Source organism: Vombatus ursinus, unplaced genomic scaffold (assembly GCF_900497805.2).
Source record: "Vombatus ursinus unplaced genomic scaffold, bare-nosed wombat genome assembly UNPS02004596.1, whole genome shotgun sequence".
Classification (NCBI taxonomy): domain Eukaryota; kingdom Metazoa; phylum Chordata; class Mammalia; order Diprotodontia; family Vombatidae; genus Vombatus; species Vombatus ursinus.
This window is the reverse complement of record NW_020944374.1, coordinates 4,675,564-4,689,212: the sequence shown is the minus strand read 5'-3', so window position 1 is coordinate 4,689,212 and position 13,649 is coordinate 4,675,564. Positions and strand designations below refer to the sequence as shown.

The 13,649-nt window shown below is 41.9% G+C and overlaps 1 pseudogene; it reads right to left on the bottom strand.

Moving 5' to 3' along the window:
• Positions 1–11,412: 11,412 nt before the first annotated feature.
• Positions 11,413–13,299, bottom strand: LOC114025314 (annotated as a pseudogene).
• Between the last annotated feature and the right edge of the window lie 350 nt (positions 13,300–13,649).

The following is a 13,649-nucleotide window of genomic DNA, read 5'->3' as shown; positions in this document are numbered from 1 at the left end:
TAGATGCTATTATTATTCCCATTGTACAGATGAGGAAACTGAGGAGGAAAAGATACTACATTGATTTACATTTAGGTCACATAGCCACAACACTTTCAAATCTGAATTGTAAAAGACCTAAGTACAACCTATCATTGTGCTCTTCATTTTATTCATTCTTCATTGAAAGAAATGTAAAAATAAAACAATATTTACAGAACATACTATACACATTGTTTTGTTTTTGCATTTCTTTATATTCTTTTATATTATCTAATCAATTTTACATTATGTGTGTATATATGTAGGTATCTGTGTATACATATACACACATACATAGAAAGATTTTGCCTAGGATATAGAATACATCACTTCCTCTACTCTGGGAAGCTATGTGATCTTGGACAATTGTTTCACCCCTCTGGCCTCAATTTCCTCATCTGTAATACAACGAGGTTGAACTCGATAACTACTGAGGTCCCTTTGTCTGTGCCAGCTCTAGAAATAGGATCCTAAGATCCCAGAGTTCAGCAGCATTTCAAATAGAGAATTATAGGAACTTGTTGGTAGATTTTGTTTGCAGTATGTTTTTTAATGGGGTCAAATCAGTCGTAAGCCTTATGTCCACAGTTTTACTATGCACACCTCTGGAAAAGTTAAGCCTGGAATTAACAAGTCAATGAAGGACTACACTCAGAAAATATCCACTTCTTCATTCCCAACAGAGCTGTTACTAGAAAAACAGAGATAGAACAGAGGTCAAGCTTATAACTGCAGGGTAATTTTGGCAATTTGGGGTTATATGGGTGCTAGAAGCACCTACACTTTTCTATATCAGGTGAAGAGAGGCTAAAAGAAGGGTACTTGGGAGTTAAGCTACACTTGAATTACCGAGCTGAATGGGCTCACAGATGGAGGCCACCCAATCCAACCCACACCCGAACAGAAATCCATTCCACACCAGGCCTAACATGTGAACATTCACCATTTACTTGAGAATCTCCAAAATGGTCCATTCCACTTTCGGATAGCCCTCATCATTAGGAAGTTTCTCCCTCTTTAACTATTACCTCCCTCTTTCACTATCCACCTAGTTCCGCCTTCCGAAGTTGAACAGAACAAGCATAATTCTGCTTCTCTGTGATAGATCTTCAAATACTTGAAGATAGCCATCATGAAGTCAGATGGCAGATGGACAGCTCATGCACAGCTGGAGTGAACTTTGGATGCCTTTAACCAGGACTCTAGTGTCCTAGGGTGAATTGTCATAATGCCTTTTCCATAGACTGGAAGGGCTCTCTCACAAGGAAAACTCGTTGTTCAAAAAAAAAAAATTGTGTAAAATTCATTCAACAAAGAGTTCTTGAACACCTACTTGTTGCTCAGGTCACCTGGTGAACACCCCACTGCCCTCAAGACAGTTCCTCCCCACCTTTAATAATGTAGTTTTGGAAAAGCAATGTGATTGCTTGATTTAGCGAATTTAGTGTTGAATGTGTTGTTTATAGCTCTCCTTTCCTCAAAAAACACAAAACCAAAACAGAACCTTCCCTTCACCCTGCCATGCTCTTAAGCTATCTCTCTCTTCTCATTTTCCTCACTAAATTCCAAGAATAGTCTACACTGGCTGCCTGTGCTTCTCTGCCCCTTTGTTCTTCAGCCTTTTACAATCTACCTTGTCATTTCATCACTTGACTTAAAATGTTTTCTGAAAGGGTGCCAGTGATTTCTTAATTGCTAAGTGGGTTTTGCTTAGAACGTATCCTCCTTGACCTTTCTGAAGCTTTTGGCACTACTGACCCACCTCTCCTCCTAGATCCTCTCTGCTCCCTTCTATGCTGCTGCCCTCTCTGGATTCTCTTCCCACTCTTCCGTCCCCTTTCCTGGGCCATTCTCTTCCTTTCATCATTCCCCCTCCCCCCAAGCATGGCTATCCTCCCAACTTCTCTTCTAGGTCCTCTTCTCACTCCTTTGGTGACTTCATGTGTTAACATGGATTCAAACGTTATCTCTATGCAGATGCTCCCAAATCTGCATACTCAGATCAAATCTCTCATGCATATCATTCTCTCATTTGGATTATCTTCCTGTGTTTGAATGTAAGCTCTTTGAAAGTAGACTATTTTGCTTTTCACGCTTTTTTCCCCAACATTTAACACAGTGCCAAGCACATGGTAAATGCTCAATAAATGTTTTTTCATTCAGTAATTTATTCATTCCTCTGAACCTCAACCCACCATCTGCAGCCTCTTACTAGGCATCCCCACCTGGCTATCCAGTTGGACCCTCAAACTCAACATGTCCAAAAGTGAATTTGTTAATTCCTCCCTAAACCTGCCCTTCCTCCATACTTTCCTATTTTTTTTTTTTTTTATAAATGGCACTACCATTCTCCCAGTAACCCAGACTGGAAACTTAGGAACCATATTTAGTTCTCTGTGTGTGTGTCTCTCTTTATGTCTCTCTGTCTCTGTCTCTGTCTCTCTCTCCATCTGTCTGTCTTGTCTGTCTCTCTCTCTCTCTCCCTCCCTCCCATCCCTTCCCTCCCTCCCCACTCCTACATCAAATTACCTTCCCTGATTCCTGGAGTTCAAAATGTTTTCTCCTCTACATCTCTCCCCTGTCCTCACCATCCCCTACCTTGTAATATATTTGTCTGTGTCCCTTGCTTGTGCCCTAAGGAGAATATAAGCTCCTGAGGGCAAGAACTGTTATATTTTTTCTTTAGGCAGCAAGGTGCATGACATAACAAGAGTTTCTTATACTTTTTCCACTTGTGACCCCTTCAGCACTTCTTAAACTGTGGGTCATGACCCACAGTTGAAAAAGCGCTGAAGTGGATAGAATATGAGACCTGACATTAGGAAGACCTGAGTTTGAATCCTGTCTCAGGCTTTTACTAGCTGTGTGACCCTGGACAAGTCACTAAATCTGTCAGCCTCAGTTTCTTCACCTATAAAATGAGCATAGTAACAGCATCCACTTCACAGGATTGTGAGGAAAAGCTGAGATGTTATATACAAAGTGCGTCTGATAAAGTACTATAAAAGGATGTGATCAGAGACTGGCACTGGACCTCTGACTTCATTGGCATGGGCATCTCCTATCAGTGCAGGTCAGCACCTTCTACATAGCTTCTACTCTTAGCTGACTAGACTAGACCAGAGATTTCAAATATGAGGCCCATAACACTCCCCAGTAAAACTCAAATCAGATCAAGATGTAGTTAGGAAATATTTAACAAAAGAAATAAAAATACAATAAAACATAGATAATATTGTATTCCAAAACATTCAATAAGGGCAGCTAGATGGCGCAGTGGATAGAGCACTGGCCCTGGAGTCAGGAGGACCTGAGTTCAAAACCAGCCTCAGATACATAATACTCAATAGCTGTATGACCCTGGGCAAGTCACTTAACCCCAATTGTCTTGCCAAAAACAAAACAAAACAATCAGTAAGTAGTCCACTGGAGTTCAGTGACTCCTGTTTTCTATTTGAGTTTGAAACTCCTGGCCTAGACCACCAGAGGGGTTAAGTGACTCATCCAGAGCCACAAAGCCAGTACATTCCAGAGATGTGAACCTAGGTCTTCCTTCCATAAAGGCCAGTCCTCTATCCACTATCCCACTTTCCCATTAATTGTTATCATCATCATCTGGCCAAGGCTTTAAACATATTAATTAATAAGTCTGTTAAATTTTAATATAATTTGCTTTTTTAAAAAAAATTTGGTATGAGTAGAGGCAATCTTCTACATACTATGTGGGATCATGGGGCAGCTAGGTGATGTGATAGAACACTGGACCTGGAGTCAGGAAGACCAAGTTCAAATCCAGCCTGAGACACATACTAGCTGTGTGACCCTGGGCAAGTTACAGAACCTCTGTCTGCTTGCTTCGTCATCTGTAAAATGGGGGTAATAATAGCACCTACCTCCCAGGGTTGTTGTGAGGATAAATGGGAGAACATTTGTAAAGCATTTGGCAAACCGTGAAGTTCTCTATAAAGACTATGATGATGACAGCGACAATGTGACCTTACCCCTCTCAGCCTCTTTCCTCTCTGTAAAATGGGGAAAATCATTCTTACACCATGTGCCTCACAGGGTTGCTAGAAGAAAAATCCTTTGACAACTTTAAGGATCACTAGAAGTGAGAGATATTATTAATTGTTTTCCCTATCCTTTCAGACAATCCAAGTTGAATACCTCCTCCACCTACTTTTATGCCCTTTTCAGAGAAGGCTGAAGCCAGGGGGCAGCTAGATGGCACAGTGGATAGAGCACCAGCCCTGGATTCAGGAGGACCTGAGTTCAAATCTGGCCTCAGACACATAACACTTACTAGCTGTGTGACCCTGGGCAAGTCACTTAACCCCATTGCCTAGCCAAAAACAAAAAAAAAAACCACAGAAGGCTGGTAGCCCAGTGGATAGACCTCAGACACATAGTAGCTGTGTGACCCTGGGCAAGTCACTTCACCTGTTTGCCTCACTTTCCTCAACTATAATACTGGGAAAATAATACCACCTACCTCCCAAGGTTGTTGGGGGAGAACAAATGAGACGTGTAAGAAAGCACTTAGTGCCTGGCACATAATAGGTGGTATATCAATTGCTTTTCCCCTTCTCCTCCCCCACCCAGAGAACAAATCCGACCCTACAAAAATCAGATAATAATCTGGACGTATCATCTAGAATGCCTACTCACATCTCACTTTTGTATGTATGCCATGTTCTGCCTTTGCCACCTATAAGTTGTGAGGGAAACATATTGAGCCAAAGTAGAGTGCTATATTTTCATCATCCTGTCAGGTTGACCCTCTTATTTGGAAAACAACCCTCACAAATTATGGATCTGGCCTAACTCCCCATTTCTGATGTCTGATTATTAGCAGCCTCTTAAAGGCGGTGTAACTTCATCGAGATTTATAGTATTTCTCTCTTGCATTTATTTACAAGTGACTGGATCTCCTATTGACGTGCTGCTAGCAAATTTACAAGGGAGCACAGTAAAGCATGAATCAGAAATATATGCTGGTTTAAGATTTTCGGAAATGTGTGCCTTGGAATCCCAAATAATAATTTATCCAGGTTATCATAGGGTAGTGATGACTATAAAACATTCCATTGGCAGCAAACTGAGTGCTGACTGGGACTGCCTATTCTTGGCTCTTATCAGTTCTCCTGGGAATCAGGGGAGTGTGGAATTTTCTGGGTTTGATAATATTTCATCAGCTGCTCCTCTCAAGAGGCTGCCTTTCACTAGTCTCCAAAATGAACCTTCCACTCCAATCAGAAGGTGCTCCTGTCTGCCATGCTAATGCCTATCCAGCCCAGTCTCCCTGTCCAGAATACATTTCTTCCATCTTCCTCTCCACCCATCCTTCAAGGCTCAGTCCTAGCTCCGCCTCCATCATAATACCTTCCTCAAGCATACTGACCACTTTTAGAACTTACTGTTGCTCCCCAGTGTCGTCGTCCCTAATCATCTATTTCTTCATGTTCCACCTGTGTATCTTGTCTCTCCAACAAGATTTTCCATTTTACACAAGCAAGGGACCACATCATCTACTAATTCGATATTTTTCACAGAACACAGAGGTACATGTGCAATAAAGACTTGTCAGATCGAATGAAAAATTACCTACAATATTAGCGTCCTGGTATAGTGGAAAGAGTGCTGGACCGGGGACTCGGGAGAGATCTGGGTTTGAATCCAACCTCTGGCAATTATTGCTGGTGTGATCATGGGAAATTCACCCTCTCTGAGCACAGCTGTATTCTCGTCTCTCAAAGTAGTACCTACCTCATGAGATTGTTTTGAGGATAAATGAATGGAAGAATTCATTTACGTTTTAAGTTATTAAAGTTTAAAACTGCACTAAAACTTCGGGGACATCTTGCACACAAAGCACTTGGCCAACCTTAGAGTACTATATAGTCATTTTTATAGCTTTTGAGCCTCATTTTATCCCTTTATTGAAAAGGGAGTGGGAGGAGATTAGATCGCCTCTTAAGTTCCTTCCAGCTCTAACCCTAGGATACTATGTGTGAACTCGGATGAGTCAACTTTCCTAGGCCTCTTCCCTTCTGTATCAAAGGAGTTAACCTAAGTGCTTAGCCCAATGTGTGGCATATAGTAGGTGCTATATAAACGTTTATTCCCTTCCTATTCTATAAAATGAAGGGGGGGGCGGGGTGGACTAGACAGCTTCAGAGGTCATTTCTAGGTCTGGATCTACGATTTTATGTCAGTTATCCCTGGGCATTCATTTATTCATTCAGCAATTTCTTATCAGCCACCTAATACGAGCAAGGCCTTGTATTCAGCAGGATAAGTATGGAAAGCATTTTTCATTTCTTTTCCAGATAGCTAGGTGGTACAGTGGATAAAGCACTGGAAAAGGACTCGGAGAGACCTGAATTCAAATGCAGCTTCAGATCTTTACTAGTTGTGTGACTCTGGGCAAGTCACTTAACCTCTGTCTGCCTCTGTTTCCTCAACTGTAAAATAGGGATAATAATAATAATAATAATAGCACCTCCCTCACAGGATCAAGTGGGGTAATACTTGAAAAGCACTCAACCCAGTACTTAGCACACAGCAGGCTCTTAATTAATGCTAGTTCCCTTCCCCTTCCTTTTTTCTTAATTGCAAACTCTAGGGTCCATGGCCAGGCTGACTCTTTTTCTTTTCCTACCACAGGGATGAAGTTAGTTGGAATTCTATTTTGATATTGCCCTTTTTAATGAGATTAGCTTAAACAAATACATATGGAATACTTCCCTCTCTAAAGACTGCTTTCTGGACATGTAGGAGAAAAATCTGCTGGCTTCAGTGGAAAAGACAGGAGCGGGAAAGCTGAAGGATTGAGCTCTCTGTACACATTTTTTCCCCCAAACCCAGGAACACAAATAGTTTTATGATGGATTTTCATATTCAGTCCAAAATATATTTTGAATAACATTATGGCTGTGACACATAGCGACAAAAGACAGACACTGCCAAGCTGCCAGAGGTAATCTGTCAGTCACTCGGGAGAACAATCGGTTTTCTGACTGGACGGTCCACCTCAGGGCTTCTTCGCCAGGCTTTTGTGTCTGTTTGTCAAGTCCCTGCATTATTCAAATGCATTATATGTTGATAATGAATATCCTTCAGGATTTCCTTTCCTCACAGAAACGGGGAAAATATCTGAGGGAGAATATGAAATAGATGGCTCCTGGGGGGAAAAGAAATCTGAACGACCCAATCCTAGCAAAAGTTGTGTTATGTGTTCCCACATTTAATTCTTTTCTGTTGAGTTTACGTAACTTGATAAATATCAGTAGACTGTGTCTTCTCACATTGGTTGGTTTGGTCATTTGAATTGAAACAACCGGTCAAGCAGGCAGTTTGAACAACTAGTTTGACTGCTCCCCGCCGGCACTGAACTGACTAGTCAATTGAGTCAAAGCAATTGAACTCATTTTGAATGTAGAGGAGACCTCAGGATTATCTCAGTATTAGTCTAAGACTGCTATTTTTTTTTTTTGGCAAGGCAATTGGGGTTAAGTGACCTGCCCAGGGTCACACAGCTAGTAAGTGTCAAGTATCTGGTTTGAGATCAGATTTGAACTCAGGTCCTCCTGACTCCAGGGCCAGTACTCTAGACTGCTATTTTTTGCCTGTTACAGTCTTAAGACAAACAGGCTGGGTATTATCCCCACCACCACTACCCAAAGTAGGCATCACCTTGTCACTTTCCTGCTGACTTTTTAAGTTGCAGGCCTTCGTTGGTGGTGTTCACACCTCCCTTTAGAGGTGCTGTATGTATTTGGAGATTGCATTGTCCTTCAACGTGACTAAGAATATTGGACAGTGATTGAATGTCGCCTGGTACTTATTAATATGCATGTTGTCATTTGTCATCTCCGTCATCACTGACACTTTGTCATTTCTGTTACTGTAAGCATTATATTGGCTCTGAGTTCCTAGATTCGGGTCCCCTGTCTTGCATGCAAACTCATCAAAAATATCCCTTAGCATCTTCAAGAAGCCTTGCTAATAGAAAAGGAATGACTTAAAACACTGCGTGACACATTAAAGACATAGAGGAAAGAATAAGGGTCCAAGAGGCCAGGATCTACGTTGTCCTTTTGGACAGTTAAGTGTGTCAATTGTCATATGAAAAGTTTGAATCCTCTTATTCAAAGAAATCTCAAGAAATCCATCACAATTATGTTGGTTTACATTTGCTACATCATCTTCATCATCAAAGCATTGTGGTGGGGCAGAAATAGAGCTAAACTCAGAGTGAGTCAGAGGACGTATGGTGGAATTTGGCCTCTGACCTTTACTACTTGTGTCACCATGGGCAAATTATCGAACGTCCCTAAGTCTTAGTTTCCTTATTTGTAAAATGAAGGTTGGCCTCAATGGCCTCTGAGTTCCCTTCCACTCTGGATCAGGAGTTCTTAACTTTTTGTGGGCCCAAGCCTCCTTGGCAGCAGTCTGGTGAAGCCAATGAGCCCCTCCTCAGAATCATTATTTCAAATAACTGAAGGAAAAGCTAAATTTCCGTCAGTGGCAATTGAAAATAAAGCTGATTTTTTTTTTTCCCATCCAAGTTCATGGATCCCTTGAAATCTATCTGTAGACTCCAAGTTAAGAACCCCTGCTCTAGAGCTGTGATCCTATATGTGACCCTGGGCAAGTCACTGGACCTCCCTAAGCCTCAGTTTCCTCATATGTGAAGGGAAGGGATGTGGGCTAGATGGCCCTCCGAGGTCCCTTCCAGCTCCAAGCTCCATGGTCCCGTACTTCTTTCTAACTCTAACTGTATGATCATCACAATAGCTGGCATTTATACGATGTTTAAAGTTTGCAAAATGATTTACAGAGATCATCTGACCCTATGAGATGGAATTAGAAGAGAGGTATTATAAATCCTATTCTACAGACATGGGCAACTGGGTGGCTCAGTAGATAGAGCACTGGGCCTGGAGTCAGGAGGACCAGAGTTCAAATCCACCCTCAGACTCTTACTAGCCATGTGCACTTATTCCTGCTTGCCTTGGTTTCCTCATCTGTAAAATGAGCTGGAGAAGGAAATGACAAACTACTTCAATATCTTTACCAAGAAAATCTCAAGTAGGGTCAGGAAGAATTAGACACAATTGATCAGCTGAACAACAATTCACCAGATAAGGAAAGTGAGATTCAAGTTAAGTGATTTGGGGATAAATGATGGCCCAGTTAGATGAACTGGGGGCTGGCTAAATGACTGGACCCCAGAGAGTAGTCACCAATGGTCCATCGTAAGCTTGCATGCAAGTCTCTAGATGTGTGCCGTAGGTATCTGTGCTTAACCTTCAGCTACTGAACATTTTTATCAAAGACTTGGATAAAGGCATGGGTGCTAGACTTACTAAATCTGTAGGTGACTGAAATTTGAGAGAGCTTGCAAAAGTACTGGTTGACAGACTTAGGATCCAAAAATATTCTGATTGCTCTGACTTGAATAAGCTGAACTGTCTAAGAAGAAACATAGCAGGGGTAATTGGAAACCCCTTCTTGAAAATTGCTGCAGCAAAAAAAAAAAAAAAAAAAAGAAGCCAGGTCCTGAACTTAGCTAACTGGACTTTTGGAGAAAAAGATTCCCAGTCCATCACCAGGCCAGTATTTACAGGATCTTCATCTTGGTAGGATCTACCAGGGCCTGCACGCTGCTAGGCTAGCCTTAGAGAAGGCAAGGTTATCTCAGCATGTGGCATGATGTGACACAGGTAGCATCTCCTAACATGCAGTTAGAATGAACATTTTAATTTTGATTCTTTTGAAAATATTTAATCCCCCTCCAACCTAGAAAGTTGCAGCTTTTCATAGTCATTAAGCAATTCACAATGGGTCCATTTCTTACCTGTCCAGTCTACTTACGAATCTCTTCCATGGCCTTTTCAGTCCAGCCAGACTGGCTGCCTTCTGCAGCATGAGGCCACATCTCCTTCTCCGTGCCTTTTCACAGGTTGTCTCCCATATGGAGAATGCTCTCCCCCGACACTGCCACCCCCTGGCACCTTTGGCTTCCTACAAAGCTCTCTCCAGTGCCAACTTCCCCAGAAGGTAGCTCCTGGTCCCCCTATGTTGTAGTGCTTTCCCTTTGGATTTGATCTGTCTGTGTCTTCTGTATACTTCAATACACACACAATATTTCCCCCATTAGAATATAAACTCTTTTAGAGCAGGGACTATTTCATTTCTGCCTTTGTATTCTGTGAGCTTAGCACAGTGCTTGACCCATAGTAGGTGCATAAAAAAAACCTGCTAATTGCTGGTTTCTGTAGACCCCTGTGATTCAGCTGAGCTGCCCATGGGAATGCATGGAGAAAATTTAAATAAATACATACATATATACATATATACATATATGTGTGTGTATACATACATATATGTGTATACATACAAATATATGTAGGTGTGTGTATATAGATGTAGGTGTGTGTATACATATATATATGTGTATACATACATATATATATGTATATATACACATATATATATGTAGGTGTGTGCAGTGTATGCCAATAAGCATACACTGTAAACCGATCCATGAAATATTTGGATTGGTCTCCACTTACCAAGTAGAACATAAAATTGGAAATGAAAGTTGGAGACCCAGTTAGGAGACCCTGAGTTTTGGCAGCAACCTTTCCCAGAGCTTTTGTATCTTTTGCCCCACCTAGTTCTCTTTTTTCTGGAAACATCTGAGATGGAATTGTAGCAAAGGCTCTGGGTTTGCCTTTGTTTACTGTATGTGGAATTTTTATTATGGCAGGTATTGTGACAGTCCAGATTAGGTGTCTTTGCTTGGTTCTCCTTTATGTTATCTAAAATTACGGTAATATTAAAGGACCTTTGTCCACAATGGACACTTAGAATGACTGAGAGGTGTCATTTTATGTGTTTAAATGGATATAAGTGTAAATAGTTGCAAATCAAATTTAGCTAGCTGTAATGATGTTCTATATTAAGTTTATAATAAATAATTTAAAATGAAAGAGTAGTGATATCCTGAATTTTTCCAAAATAAAAATATCTGTTAAGCTTTTGATGTGATGAAAATTCTTTTCCCCTCCCACAACCCCCCGCCTGAATAATTTGTTTTTTTTTTTTTATATTCTATTATTTTGAACTTTTGTTGGGTTTTTAAATCAATAAATGATCTAGGACTAGAATTCATAACTGAATAACTGGCATTTATTTGCTCACTGGTTCCTTTTCTTTCTTTTCTTGTTTCTACTATCTATTTTATTCTTGCTTCTGCTCTTCTCTTCTTTTTTAAACTTAGGTGAAACTTGTTTTTTTCTGGAACATTTAAGTTTTCCCCTGTTTAGAACTTCTTGTGTGAACCAGGTGTTGAATTTTGTGAGCTCTCATGCTAACTTCTTTTTAATCTGGTGGAATTCCAACAGCGCTATCAGCTTCTTTCTGGGCAGCTTCCTTAGCCTGGTAAGCCCACAGGACAGCCACAGCTTCATCAACTTTGGAACGGAGAAACTCAGGGGACTCAAGCATGTGAAGAAGCTCTGACTTGTCAATCTCCAGCAGCATGCCTGTGATCTTACCAGCCAGAGAAGGATTCATGGCTTGAATGAGCGGGAACAGCCGTTCCCCTAACATCTGCTTTTGCTCTTGAGGAGGGGCATCTGCTAATACGGAAGCGGTTAAAGCCTCCTGGCTTTCAATACTACGGACAGCAGGCTGTGGAATGCTAACTTGGAGTTGTGCATTGAGACGTTTTGGATTGCAGACACCAGCTGTATATTTATATCGTTGAACTCTGCGCACAGTACGAATAAATGGTGGACGTGGTAGCCCCAACAGCTGACTTGGTGAATTAACAATACGCTGGCTGGTCATGATTCTTGGAACTTGTGCAGAAGCAAGTCTCATAGGATTAAATGGTGGTCTAGGAGCCTCTGTATGGATAATAGCAGATATGGTCTGGAATGGATGAAGTCTTGCATCTGGAGCAGCCCAGTGAGGACTTGGTCTGAATTGGGCAATTTGGCCAACAGGATAGAATACAGTGCGGTTCTGAGATGGTGGGATAGTCGCCATGGAGTAACTTGAAGGAGGTGCTGACTGGTAGGGATTGAACCCTGGATTAGGCAAGGCTTGAAAATTAGCCATTATCTGCATATACTGGTTTGTCAGGTAGGCCTGGCGTTCCTCTTTGCGCTGGGATAAAGCTACATACAGAGGCTTCGTATCTACCTGTCTGCCATTCATTTCTGTGACTGCTTTGGTGGCTGCTTCTGGTGCAGCGAAACAGACAAACCCAAAGCCTCTGCTGCGACCCCCTTTCATCATAACCTTTGCACTTGTGATTGTACCAAATGAGGAGAATTCCTTTCGGAGACGTTCATCATCAATATTATCACTGAGATTTTTCACATAAAGGTTAACACCTTGGAATCTGGTGATTCTGTTTTGCTTCATCTGTTCAAAATGGTGCTTGAGTTTTGTCTGCCTTTCTCCCCTTTTCTGAGCTCTGCCAACGTAAATTTGCCTTCCATTGAGCTCTTTTCCATTCATCTCATCCACAGCTCTCTGAGCATCTTCATGTCTTTCAAAACTCACAAAACCAAAACCTCTGGACTTCCCACTTTCATCAGTCATCACTTTTACACTCAAAGTATGTCCAAACTTTCCAAACAGTTCAGTAAGTCTGTTATCATCCATGTCTTCTCCAAAATTCTTGATGTAAACATTGGTGAACTCTCTGGCTCTAGCCTCAAGTTCCAAATCTCTTTCTTTGCGGGATTTAAACTGACCAACAAACACTTTGCGAGCATTCAGAAGTGTCCCATTCATTCTCTCAATAGCTCTTTCAGCAGACTCTTGGGTTTCAAAGTGGACAAAGCCATAGCCTTTGGATCCATTCTCATCACTGACCACCTTGCAAGAGAGGATATTACCAAAGGCAGAGAAAGCATCAAACAGGGCCCTGTTGTCAATAGATTTCTCTAGGTTTTTAATGAAAATGTTGCCCACACCACTCTTACGTAGGGAAGAATCACGCTGGGACCACATAATGCGGACTGGCTTGCCGTGGATCACATCCAAGTTCATGGTCTTCAACACCCGCTCAGCATCTGCTACTTGCTGAAAGTTAACATAGCCATAGCCCAGGGAACGACGGGTGATCATATCCCTACACACTCGGAGAGACAAGATAGGCCCCATGGGGCTGAACTTCGCATACAACGTTGCCTCTGTCACATCATGGTGGAGGTCACCCACATACAGGGATGCCATTGGGGTCCCACTGGGCCCACTCTGCCCACTTGCCTCTAGTGGCCCATTTGCCTCTAGCGGCCCACTTGCCCCTCTCATCTCTGTTGCCTGGCTCAGCCCACTTGCCTCGCCAGGATCAGTCAGCATACTCTGCTCACTTGACTCACTCTCTCTGTTGAGCTCACTCTCTCCACTAGGCTCACTCTGACACTCAGGACCCATCACATTAGGTCCCACAATTGGCTCATTAAGTCCCATCATGGTGACATTAGATCCCATCATAGTCTCATTAGATTCTATCATAGGTTCCACAGCTGACTCATTCTGTCTCATCATAGGTTCATTAGGTCCCATCACAGTCTCATTAAGTTCTATCATTGGCTCCT